This window comes from Oncorhynchus keta, chromosome 27, assembly GCF_023373465.1.
Source record: "Oncorhynchus keta strain PuntledgeMale-10-30-2019 chromosome 27, Oket_V2, whole genome shotgun sequence".
NCBI lineage: Eukaryota > Metazoa > Chordata > Actinopteri > Salmoniformes > Salmonidae > Oncorhynchus > Oncorhynchus keta.
Genome location: NC_068447.1, coordinates 42619941 through 42633121, shown reverse-complemented (window position 1 = coordinate 42633121; position 13181 = coordinate 42619941). Strand labels below are relative to the sequence as shown.

The following is a 13181-nucleotide window of genomic DNA, read 5'->3' as shown; positions in this document are numbered from 1 at the left end:
GACTGTGTCCCAAATGGCACCTTATTCCCTCGATAGTGCACTACTTTTGACCTATGGGCAGCCCTAGGGAATAAGATGCCATTTGCGATGCTTCCAGGCTGTGTGGTTGAGTAGGCTGTTACTTACTCGCAAGATAATTGCTGGTGATAAACTAGCTCTTCAGACAGCATCATGGATTCAGAAGACTGAGGGTTTGTGTAATGGAAGGAAACAGTGATGTATCCAGACCCTCACTAACACACACAGTTATAACACATCGAAGAGGGAAACAGTGTAGTCTGAGTGTCATTAGGCGTTCAATTAGTAGCTAACATTCATGTAGTCAAAGCTGGGCTCAGAAGAGATCCACCACTCACAAAGACAGATCAATTTAAAGAGGTGTGTGTGTGTGTGTGTGTGTGTGTGTGTGTGTGTGTGTGTGTGTGTGTGTGTGTGTGTGTGTGTGTGTGTGTGTGTGTGTGTGTGTGTGTGTGTGTGTGTGTGTGACACACATTTGATTCCATGTCATCGGTATGCTAATCCTACATACAAAGATGGAGGTTGCCTGGCTAGGGGAAGGAGAGGGGGGAGTGGGAGATCATTTGGCAATGGAGAAGAGGAGGAGTGTAGAGAATGTGGGGGAGAGGGGAGGATTTGCTAGGTGAAGGAGAGGAGGGAGTGGGAGAACATTTTGTGATGGAGAGGAGGAGGAGTGTAGAGAAAGTGGGGGAGAGGGGAGGATTTGCTAGGTGAAGGAGAGGAGGGAGTGGGAGAACATTTTGTGATGGAGAGGAGGAGGAGTGTAGAGAATGTGGGGGAGAGGGGAGGATTGGCTTGGTGAAGGAGAGGAGGGAGTGGGAGAACATTTTGTGATGGAGAGGAGGAGGAGTGTAGAGAAAGTGGGGGAGAGGGGAGGATTGGCTTGGTGAAGGAGAGGAGGGAGTGGGAGAACATTTTGTGATGGAGAGGAGGAGGAGTGTAGAGAATGTGGGGGAGAGGGGAGGATTGGCTTGGTGAAGGAGAGGAGGGAGTGGGAGAACATTTTGTGATGGAGAGGAGGAGGAGTGTAGAGAAAGTGGGGGAGAGGGGAGGATTTGCTAGGTGAAGGAGAGGAGGGAGTGGGAGAACATTTTGTGATGGAGAGGAGGAGGAGTGTAGAGAATGTGGGGGAGAGGGGAGGATTGGCTTGGTGAAGAGAGGAGGGAGTGGGAGAACATTTTGTGATGGAGAGGAGGAGGAGTGTAGAGAAAGTGGGGAGAGGGGAGGATTGGCTTGGTGAAGGAGAGGAGGGAGTGGGAGAACATTTTGTGATGGAGAGGAGGAGGAGTGTAGAGAATGTGGGGGAGAGGGGAGGATTGGCTTGGTGAAGGAGAGGAGGGGGAGAACATTTTGTGATGGAGAGGAGGAGGAGTGTAGAGAAAGTGGGGGAGAGGGGAGGATTTGCTAGGTGAAGGAGAGGAGGGAGTGGGAGAACATTTTGTGATGGAGAGGAGGAGGAGTGTAGAGAAAGTGGGGGAGAGGGGAGGATTGGCTTGGTGAAGGAGAGGAGGGAGTGGGAGAACATTTTGTGATGGAGAGGAGGAGGAGTGTAGAGAATGTGGGGGAGAGGGGAGGATTGGCTTGGTGAAGGAGAGGAGGGAGTGGGAGAGCATTTTGTGAGGGAGAGGAGGAGGAGTGTAGAGAATGTGGGGGAGAGGGGAGGATTGGCTAGGTGAAGGAGAGGAGGGAGTGGGAGAGCATTTTGTGATGGAGAGGTGGAGGAGTGTGGAGAAAGTAGGGGAGAGGGGAGGATTGGCTAGGTGAAGGAGAGGAGGAAGTGTGGAGAACATTTGGCGATGGAGAGGAGGAGGAGGAGTGTAGAGAAAGTGGGGGATAGGGGAGGATTGGGGGAGGAGGGTAGAGAAAGTGGGCAAGGGGGAGGGTTGGGGGAAGAGTGTCGAGAAAGTGGGGGATAGGGGCATGAGAGAGTTGGGGAGGAGAGAGGGGTGTCCCGCTAGTCAGCAGTTTTGGCAGAGAGACCAAGCATCTTCAATTAGCACCTATTAATTACTCATCAATGATGGGGGGGATGACCGTGGAGGGAGGGCAGGAAAGGGAGGAGGAAGAGGAGGAGGAGAGAGAGGTGGAGGGCAGGAAAAGGAAGAGAGGAGCCGGATGGGCAACACAGAGGGCAAAGAGTTGCACTGCCCGTCTGAAAGACCCTTGGCAAAGTAATGTGATCTAAGTTGAGCACTAGTAAATAGACACTATACAGGTGAAGCTTGGCCATGAAGCATTTCTTAATGGCAGAACGCCCATGAAATGATGTGCTGCTATTTAACTTGCTACGCTATACTTGTTATATATTGCTTTATGTAGCCTTAGGTGGGTCATAATTTGTTTGAAATGGACTTTGAATGCAGCGGCATAGTCACTATATAACACTGTAACACCGTGCTATTGTGATAGAATTGAGGGTTTCCAAGGGTCGAATTTTGATGTTGAATATGTAACTGAAGCACATTGAGCCCCGTCCGTTGAGATACTCTCCCGAACCCTAGCGTGAACATGTGGAATGTGGCTCTTTACGTACCGTATAATTCACATTTCTCTGTGACATCTCATGCAGGAAGTCATCTATCCCCTATTCTCAGGAATGAAAACACGGACGTACTCCGTCAACTCGGAACCTCTCAGAGCCCTCAACGGTCCTGGTGGGACAGACCCGGACACATTCTCGGGCTCTCTCTTTAACACCTCACGTCCTCCTTCTCCAAACGCACTCGAGGAGAAGAGGGGAGGGACCAACGCAGTTTGAGAATGTGGTGAAGAGTGAGAGAGAGGATGTGAGGAATCAAGGAAACGACACGTTGAGAAAGAGCCACATGCTCCAGGTGGAGCCACTCTGCTGTCTACTGCTTTGTAGTTAATGGTCTTAAAGGAAAAATACACCCAAAACCACTCATCCCTTTAATTTACAGTGTTAAATAACACTAATATGATATGTGAGAATATTTTTTTTATTTTGGTGTGATAATAAATCTGTTGCAGCTCAAGTCGACTACAAAATCCACAATGCACTGCTCTCACTCTCTCCTATCAACTTCCGGTGCAGTGAGAGAGACTTTATCACGGTGCTACGTCACACCGGACGCATTTCGGCTTGCTTGAACGCCAACGACTCAGAGACACGTGAAAACATGAAATGACCCAGGGAATCGATAGCACATCCCTCAGAGATGAACTAACACTATTTAACATTCAAAAAGGGGTGAACCTTACCTTTAATGGACAGGTCTCACTACTCTGTGTTACTGTATGGCACACCGTCTCCATCACCACAGTAGCACAGGAGAGGGGGGCGGGGAAGGAGAGGGGGAAGGAGAGGGGGAAAGAGAAGCAGGAAGGAGAGGGGGAAGGAAAGGAAGGAAGGAGAGGGGGGAAGGAAAGGAAGGAAGGAGAGGGGGAAGGAAAGGGTAGAGAAGAAGGCAATGGGATGAGTAGCGGAGGAAGGGGAGGAGAGAAAGAAGTGGAGAGGAGAGAGAAGGAAGAAAGGAAAGACGAGAGAAGAAGGGGTGGGAATGAGAGAGTAGGGGATAGAGGGGGGGCTGATTTGGGATGCGTGGCACGTGGAGTCAAGATAACCATCTTTTCTACAGCCCTCCTCCTCCGGTCACCGGCACCGGCACCGGCACACTGCTTGCTCAATCACCATTTGCTGCAGCGAGAGAGAAGAGAGAGAGCGAGAAAATAGAGAGAAAGGAGAGAGAAAAGAGAGTGAGGAAGAGGCAAGCCAGCGCAAAAGCGAGGGTGACGGAGGGAGAGCGAAGGGCGAAAGAGCAGGGAGAGAGAGGAGGGGTGTTCAGTGATGCATGGAATGAGGAAGTGAGAGAGTAGAAGAGAATAAAGAGAGGGAGAGAAAGAGAGAGAGCGAGAGAGAGGGTAATCACTCTAGATACAAAGGAAGGAAGGCATAGCAGAGGAATGGTGTGAGGTGGTGCAAAGCTGACGCAGAGAATCACATAGGCTACAGAGTCTATGGGTGTGCTGTGTACACCTTCCACGAATCACACACTGCAAAGATGACTAACAGCAACATTCAGAGGGTCTCCTCTGCTGTTGCCTGCTCATGGCTTCTATGATTCACATGACAATAGAATCCCTGCCTCTCTGTCTGAGGGAGATACACTGAAATATTTTGTCCTTGTTTCCCGGACAATGGCGCTTATGGCGGCTGGGCCATCTCAAAAGAAGGCAGCGCTTCAGCGCTCAACATGAGGTCCTCGCCATACCTAATTGAGTTATACAACACTTTATTATAGGTTCCACCAGCTCCTCTCTCTCTCGCTCTCTCTTTCCTCATACCCCATACCAACCCCCATCCCCACACTCCTCCAAACAGTCTCTCTCTCTCTCGCCCTTCTCTCCGCCCTGGCTGGCTCCGGTTTGCAGTATGGAGCAATTACGGAGATGATATCGGCTGTCAGTCAGCGGCTCAGAGATGAAACCTGGGCTCTTTTACATGCAAATGCAATGCCACATCCAATCAGACCTTTGTATGGCAGAGGGGAGGGCCACAGCTAGCTCACTCATTAAAGAAGATACAGCATCATAACAATGAGGCTAGTTGGCTAGGGCCACAACACAGCACCCATCACCTCAGACTGAGTTCGGGGCGGATAGAGTTTGCAGACGCACACACCACCGCGTTCTCTCTCTCTGTAGTCTCCTTTCTCTCTCTCTCTCTATCTGTCTGTAGTCTCCTCTCTCTCTCTCTCTCTCTCTCTCTCTCTCTCTCTCTCTCTCTCTGTCTGTAGTCTCCTCTCTCCCTCTCCCTCTCCCTCTCCCTCTCCCTCTCTCTCTCTCTCTCTCTCTCTCTCTCTCTCTCTCTCTCTCTCTCTCTCTCTCTCTCTCTCTCTCTCTCTCTCTCTCTCTCTCTCTCTCTCTCTCTCTCTCTCACTCTTTCTCCCCTCCCTCCTGTTGGGGTAGTAGGGGAGGGTAAGGGGGAGAGATTGGGTGCAGGACTGAATCATCTGAATCCTCTAACAAACAAAGAGAGGGGAGGATGCCAAGTCAGCTCCCTCTCCCTCCCCTAGCCTCTCCCTATCTGTCTGTATGCACTTTTTTAATGCACACATTTTCTAATAATATTAATGTTCACTGTCTGTGTGTGTGTGTGTGTGTGTGTGTGTGTGTGTGTGTGTGTGTGTGTGTGTGTGTGTGTGTGTGTGTGTGTGTGTGTGTGTGTGTGTGTGTGTGTGTGTGTGTGTGTGTGCACTGCACATCCCTGTGACTATACTATCCCTGTGACTATGCTCTAAGAGGTTAAATAAGGAGGATGGAACCATGGGAAAGCATCGTGGTTGAACAAATGTTTTGTTTGACATCAAACAAAACTGAATGCTGGAGCTACGTTCATCCCCCCCGTACTACGTGTGTACAAAAATACACGCTTAAAAGTCTCTATCCTCATCCCATCTAGTTGATTTAGAAACTGCAGTATAGAGATTTATGGACAGGATGTTCAAAAATCCAGATCATAGACAACCAGGTTGTTGATTGTGAATGAACATTCTCTGAAGGCAGGGTTGGGAGTTGCTCTCAAATGGCACCATATTCCCTACATACTGCACTACATTTGACCAGAGTCCCATGGTCCCTGGTAAACGTAGTGCACTGTGTAGGTAATAGGGTTTAATTTGTGACACAGCCCATGACCAAGCAGAACCCCTGAATAATGCATCAGTTCGCTGCTAGCATGGAGAGAGAGAGAGAGAGACAGAGAGAGAGACAGAGAGACAGAGAGAGAGAGAGGAGAGAGAGAGACAGAGAGAGACAGAGAGAGAGACAGAGAGAGAGACAGAGAGACAGAGAGAGAGAGAGGAGAGAGAGAGACAGAGAGAGAGACAGAGAGAGAGACAGAGAGAGAGACAGAGAGACAGAGAGACAGAGAGACAGAGAGAGAGAGAGAGAGAGAGAGAGAGAGAGAGAGAGAGAGAGAGAGAGAGACAGAGAGAGAGAGAGACAGAGAGAGAGACAGAGAGAGAGACAGAGAGACAGAGAGACAGAGAGACAGAGAGACAGAGAGACAGAGAGACAGAGAGAGAGAGAGAGAGAGAGAGAGAGAGAGATGTTGAGCGTGCTCCTAGTTTACTCCAGTCTCTGAAGTTACTGTGTTACTGTACAGTTACTGTGTTTATGTGTGCATCCCAGTAAGGCATCCAATGGAGTGCACTAGACAGGGAAGAAAGTACCATGTGTGATGCAGACTATTCTGAAAGGGAGAGAGTTAGAGAAGAACGCTCTTGTATGTCTTTGACAAATGAGTGTGTCTGTGGTTCAGATGAGTTTTCATGTAGGAGATAATGAGGGACACCAGGAGAGTTCATGCTTGGCTGGGAAAGTTTTCCCTGTGTTTGTCTTTGTTCGTTTCGATTGGCTAGGAGGTGACTACTGTATACTGTGTGTGTGTGTGTGCATGCAAGCGTGTGTCTGTGTGGGCGCGTGCCATGCATGTTTGTGCGAATCTCACCATGTGTACTCCCAGCTACCCAGACTCCTTTGCATGGTTGTGATGGACAGTGTTTTAAACAACAGGGTCATCTGTGATCACAGCAATGACAAGTGACAGTAAAGTGGCCCTGGGCCAGAGATTGGGCGGGGGGGTGGGGGAGTTAATATAATGTTCCTAGAACAGTGTCCTGTAGGACTGTGACTTCCTGTTGTTGTTTGGCAACCTACTTAATATTCATATACTGTGTACTGTTCATACATTGCTGTGCAACACAGGAGCTATATGGTGATGGCTGCCAGGAGCACGCTGTCCCCATCCCTACCGTCCCCATCCCTACTGTTCTACTAGCACGCCGTCCCCATCCCTACCGTTCTACTAGCACGCCGTCCCCATCCCTACCGTTCTACTAGCACGCTGTCCTCATCCCTACCGTTCTACTAGCACGCCGTCCCCATCCCTACTGTTCTACTAGCACGCCGTCCCCATCCCTACCGTTCTACTAGCACGCCGTCCTCATCCCTACCGTTCTACTAGCACGCCGTCCCCATCCCTACCGTTCTACTAGCACGCTGTCCTCATCCCTACCGTTCTACTAGCACGCCGTCCCCATCCCTACCGTTCTACTAGCACGCTGTCCTCATCCCTACTGTTCTACTAGCACGCCGTCCCCATCCCTACCGTTCTACTAGCACGCCGTCCCCATCCCTACTGTTCTACTAGCACGCCGTCCCCATCCCTACTGTTCTACTAGCACGCCATCCCCATCCCTACTGTTCTACTAGCACGCCGTCCCCATCCCTACCGTTCTACTAGCACGCCGTCCTCATCCCTACCGTTCTACTAGCACGCCGTCCTCATCCCTACCGTTCTACTAGCACGCCATCCTCATCCCTACCGTTCTACTAGCACGCCGTCCCCATCCCTACCGTTCTACTAGCACGCCGTCCCCATCCCTACTGTTCTACTAGCACGCCGTCCTCATCCCTACCGTTCTACTAGCACGCCGTCCCCATCCCTACTGTTCTACTAGCACGCCGTCCCCATCCCTACTGTTCTACTAGCACGCCGTCCCCATCCCTACTGTTCTACTAGCACGCTGTCCTCATCCCTACCGTTCTACTAGCACGCTGTCCTCATCCCTACCGTACTACTAGCACGCCGTCCCCATCCCTACCATTCTACTAGCACGCTGTCCTCATCCCTACCGTTCTACTAGCACGCCGTCCCCATCCCTACTGTTCTACTAGCACGCCGTCCCCATCCCTACTGTTCTACTAGCACGCCGTCCTCATCCCTACCGTTCTACTAGCACGCCGTCCTCATCCCTACCGTTCTACTAGCACGCCGTCCTCATCCCTACCGTTCTACTAGCACGCCGTCCTCATCCCTACCGTTCTACTAGCACGCCGTCCCCATCCCTACTGTTCTACTAGCACGCCGTCCCCATCCCTACTGTTCTACTAGCACGCCGTCCCCATCCCTACTGTTCTACTAGCACGCCGTCCCCATCCCTACTGTTCTACTAGCACGCCGTCCTCATCCCTACCGTTCTACTAGCACGCCGTCCCCATCCCTACTGTTCTACTAGCACGCCGTCCCCATCCCTACTGTTCTACTAGCACGCCGTCCCCATCCCTACCGTTCTACTAGCACGCCGTCCCCATCCCTACCGCTCTACTAGCACGCCGTCCCCATCCCTACCGTTCTACTAGTCCGCATGGAACCTCCCTTGTACTCTTATGGACTGGGGTTCTCTTGTAACCAGAGCTTCTGGTGCTGGGGAATGGAGCCATTATTGCTCTCATGTTATTCCCGGGACCGTTAGTGTTGTGCAGTTGTTATTCAAACAATGGTTGCCCCTCGCCCCTCCTCACTGCTGTGCTAATCTGTGAGGGAATCTGGTGTTGCTGTTTCTCTCGGTCCATTCTCCTCACTGATGTGGTAATCTGTGAGGGAATCTGGTGTTGCTGTGTTCTCTCGGTCCATTCTCCTCTCTGCTGTGTTAATCTGTGAGGGAATCTGGTGTTGCTGTTTCTCTCGGTCCATTCTCCTCTCTGCTGTGGTAATCTGTGAGGGAATCTGGTGTTGCTGTGTTCTCTCGGTCCATTCTCCTCTCTGCTGTGGTAATCTGTGAGGGAATCTGGTGTTGCTGTTTCTCTCGGTCCATTCTCCTCTCTGCTGTGGTAATCTGTGAGGGAATCTGGTGTTGCTGCTTCTCTCGGTCCATTCTCCTCTCTGCTGTGGTAATCTGTGAGGGAATCTGGTGTTGCTGTTTCTCTCGGTTCATTCTCCTCACTGCTGTGGTAATCTGTGAGGGAATCTGGTGTTGCTGTGTTCTCTCGGTCCATTCTCCTCACTGCTGTGGTAATCTGTGAGGGAATCTGGTGTTGCTGTGTTCTCTCGGTCCATTCTCCTCTCTGCTGTGGTAATCTGTGAGGGAATCTGGTGTTGCTGTTTCTCTCGGTCCATTCTCCTCTCTGCTGTGGTAATCTGTGAGGGAATCTGGTGTTGCTGCTTCTCTCGGTCCATTCTCCTCTCTGCTGTGGTAATCTGTGAGGGAATCTGGTGTTGCTGTTTCTCTCGGTTCATTCTCCTCACTGCTGTGGTAATCTGTGAGGGAATCTGGTGTTGCTGTGTTCTCTCGGTCCATTCTCCTCACTGCTGTGGTAATCTGTGAGGGAATCTGGTGTTGCTGTGTTCTCTCGGTCCATTCTCCTCTCTGCTGTGGTAATCTGTGAGGGAATCTGGTGTTGCTGTTTCTCTCGGTCCATTCTCCTCACTGCTGTGGTAATCTGTGAGGGAATCTGGTGTTGCTGCTTCTCTCGGTCCATTCTCCTCTCTGCTGTGGTAATCTGTGAGGGAATCTGGTGTTTCTGTGTTCTCTCGGTCCATTCTCCTCTCTGCTGTGGTAATCTGTGAGGGAATCTGGTGTTGCTGTTTCTCTCGGTCCATTCTCCTCTCTGCTGTGTTAATCTGTGAGGGAATCTAGTGTTGCTGTTTCTCTCGGTCCATTCTCCTCACTGCTGTGGTAATCTGTGAGGGAATCTGGTGTTGCTGTGTTCTCTCGGTCCATTCTCCTCACTGCTGTGGTAATCTGTGAGGGAATCTGGTGTTGCTGCATCTCTCGGTCCATTCTCCTCACTGCTGTGGTAATCTGTGAGGGAATCTGGTGTTGCTGTGTTCTCTCGGTCCATTCTCCTCTCTGCTGTGTTAATCTGTGAGGGAATCTGGTGTTGCTGCTTCTCTCGGTCCATTCTCCTCACTGCTGTGGTAATCTGTGAGGGAATCTGGTGTTGCTGTGTTCTCTCGGTCCATTCTCCTCTCTGCTGTGGTAATCTGTGAGGGAATCTGGTGTTGCTGTGTTCTCTCGGTCCATTCTCCTCTCTGCTGTGGTAATCTGTGAGGGAATCTGGTGTTGCTGTGTTCTCTCGGTCCATTCTCCTCTCTGCTGTGTTAATCTGTGAGGGAATCTGGTGTTGCTGCTTCTCTCGGTCCATTCTCCTCACTGCTGTGGTAATCTGTGAGGGAATCTGGTGTTGCTGTGTTCTCTCGGTCCATTCTCCTCACTGCTGTGGTAATCTGTGAGGGAATCTGGTGTTGCTGTGTTCTCTCGGTCCATTCTCCTCTCTGCTGTGTTAATCTGTGAGGGAATCTGGTGTTGCTGTTTCTCTCGGTCCATTCTCCTCTCTGCTGTGTTAATCTGTGAGGGAATCTGGTGTTGCTGCTTCTCTCGGTCCATTCTCCTCACTGCTGTGGTAATCTGTGAGGGAATCTGGTGTTGCTGTGTTCTCTCGGTCCATTCTCCTCTCTGCTGTGTTAATCTGTGAGGGAATCTGGTGTTGCTGCTTCTCTCGGTCCATTCTCCTCACTGTGGGTTAATCCAGCTGTCTGTGAGGGATAGAATTCCATACCCGAGGGCAGAGAGCTGTGAGATGGTAGCATGGGAAGAAAAGGATGCCTATTGTTTTTGGGTGGGCGGCGTGTGTGTATGTGTGTGTGTACGTGTGTGTGCGCGCCCACGCGCATGTGTGTGTGTGAGGCTGTGAGACGATGCATGGAAATAAAATGGCTATTGTTGTACCTGGGTGTGTGTCTACCACGTTGAACAAGGGAGGGAGGGAGGGAGATGTGAAGAGGGGGTGGGGGGGTACTGTAGGGATCAGGTGGGAACAGGCTAAAGACAGCAGAGGAGAGGAGAGGACAGGTGGAAGAAAGGAACAGGGGGAGGTTATTACAGTGTTTTGCTCAAAGTAGGAATGTCACGTCTCCATTGTCTCTCTCTCTCTCCCTGCCTCCCTCCCTGCCTCCCTCCCTCTCCTATTATAAGCCGGTTGGCTGACAGACCCAGTAGTCCAGTGTTCTGGATTCTAAATGTTGTCTCCTTCCTTCCATGTCTATTCCTCTGTAGAGGATGTAGTACGGAGCTTGTAGGTCTGTCTGTCTGTCTCCTTGTCTGTACTGCTCCATGCTGTGTGTGTTCCACTATCCAGCACCACTAGTCTAATCTACTGGCTCTGCGGTGGACACCTTCTCACAGCCACAACTCAACCGACTGCTTGCCCTTCTAGAACCATCTATGTATCTCTGAGTCAGATCTCAGACAGGCAGTACAGACAGGCCCCACAGCCAGTAACATTCACAGAGTAACATTCAGACTGATCTCCGGTGGTACGAGAGTGGGATCGTCTTACATGCCTTCAGCCAAATAGGGATCATTTATTAGGAAAACTGTGAAGAAAGATAGAAACCTGAGGAAGGAGAGAAAGAAGGCCGAGGAAGGAAAGTGGGTCGGAGGGAGGAAGGATAGTAAGTAAAGAGAGCTGAATCTAATACCTGCGTGTGTTTTTGGCCTGGTGAAATGAGTGTGTGTGTGTGTGTGTGTGTGTCTGCCAACTTGTCCCTTCCGATTAGAGGTGGCTGCCATTTTTCTGTCATTATTGACCTCAAAACAGCACAAACACTCTTCGTCACCACACACATCCTCTGTCTAAACACAGACACACACACACACACACACACACACACACACACACACACACACACACACACACACACACACACACACACACACACACACACACACACACACACACACGCACACGCACACGCACACCCACTCATTAACTCATTCACCCACTTACTCGATCATTGTAGGCTACAGTATTTATAACCTTTGATGCGCTGTATGCACTTATAGTATGAACATGAGTACTCAACATCGACACTGGGATGTGTGACTACTGATGCCACCTGAAACAGATTTAGCTCTGAATGGTTTCCTGAATGAGGTGGATGCTACAAGTCGTAACCCAAGCCTTCTGTCCTCATCCAGCACCATCATAACGACTAACGGCTTTATACCGGATCTGAAGCAAGCAGTACACCATTCACTAGTCACATGAATAATACTGCTTCCCTGGCAGAGCCACCTTCATGGATATAACACACAGATGGGGAACGTCAGTGGTGTTATGCTCCACAAGGCCCAGCAACTGTATCAAAATAATCTCTGGTGTTACCATCAGCCCCGGTGAGAGCCTACCTGAGCCTTTGGAGTGTGTGCGTATGTGTGTGTGCGCGTGCACACGTCCCCGTCTGACCGTGTGTGTGTGTGTACGTGGCAGCTAAGAGCAGATTTATCTAAGGATTAGCGTGTGCGTCTGCTTCTGTGCCTGGAACACGTGCACATGCAGGCCTGGGGCCAGGCGGGCAGAGTGAGGCGGGTGAGGGAGGATGGGTAGGGTTAGGTAGGGGTGAGGGGTTACTGTGGCTCGCGGAACCTCCACGCTACTTTTTAACATTTGACCTCTTCATCCCTTCATTCATCTTCTCTGTACGTCTCCTCCTCCTTGGACCCTTCTTTAGACGAACCAGACGTCCAGCTCTCCCTCTGTACTTCAACTGTATCTGACAGGGGAACCATTGTCCCCCCTCTCTCTATCTGTACTCCTCCTTATACGTTACAGGAGACCCAGTCAACCCAGTCTCTACTCCTCCTTACATGTTGCAGAAGACCCAGTCAACCCTGTCTGTACTCCTTATACATTACAGATGGCCCAGTCAACCCTGTCTGTACTCCTCCTTATATGTTACAGAAGACTCAGTCAACTCTGTCTGTACTCCTCCTTATATGTTACAGAAGACCCAGTCAACTCTGTCTGTACTCCTCCTTATATGTTACAGAAGACCCAGTCAACCCTGTCTGTACTCCTCCTTATATGTTACAGAATACCCAGTCAACTCTGTCTGTACTCCTCCTTATATGTTACAGAAGACCCAGTCAACTCTGTCTGTACTCCTCCTTATATGTTGCAGAAGACCCAGTCAACCCTGTCTGTACTCCTCCTTATATGTTACAGAATACCCAGTCAACTCTGTCTGTACTCCTCCTTATATGTTACAGAAGACCCAGTCAACTCTGTCTGTACTCCTCCTTATATGTTGCAGAAGACCCAGTCAACCCTGTCTGTACTCCTCCTTATATGTTACAGAAGACCCAGTCAACTCTGTCTGTACTCCTCCTTATATGTTACAGAATACCCAGTCAACTCTGTCTGTACTCCTCCTTATATGTTGCAGAAGACCCAGTCAACTCTGTCTGTACTCCTCCTTATATGTTACAGAATACCCAGTCAACTCTGTCTGTACTCCTCCTTATATGTTGCAGAAGACCCAGTCAACTCTGTCTGTACTCCTCCTTATATGTTAC

The 13181-nt window shown here is 50.3% G+C and overlaps 1 protein-coding gene across 5 annotated transcripts in view; it reads left to right on the top strand.

The window, feature by feature from the left end:
• Window positions 1-13181, top strand: part of LOC118360341 (zinc finger protein 385A-like) — a 138153-nt gene that overhangs the window by 50242 nt on the left and 74730 nt on the right. The window lies entirely within an intron of this gene.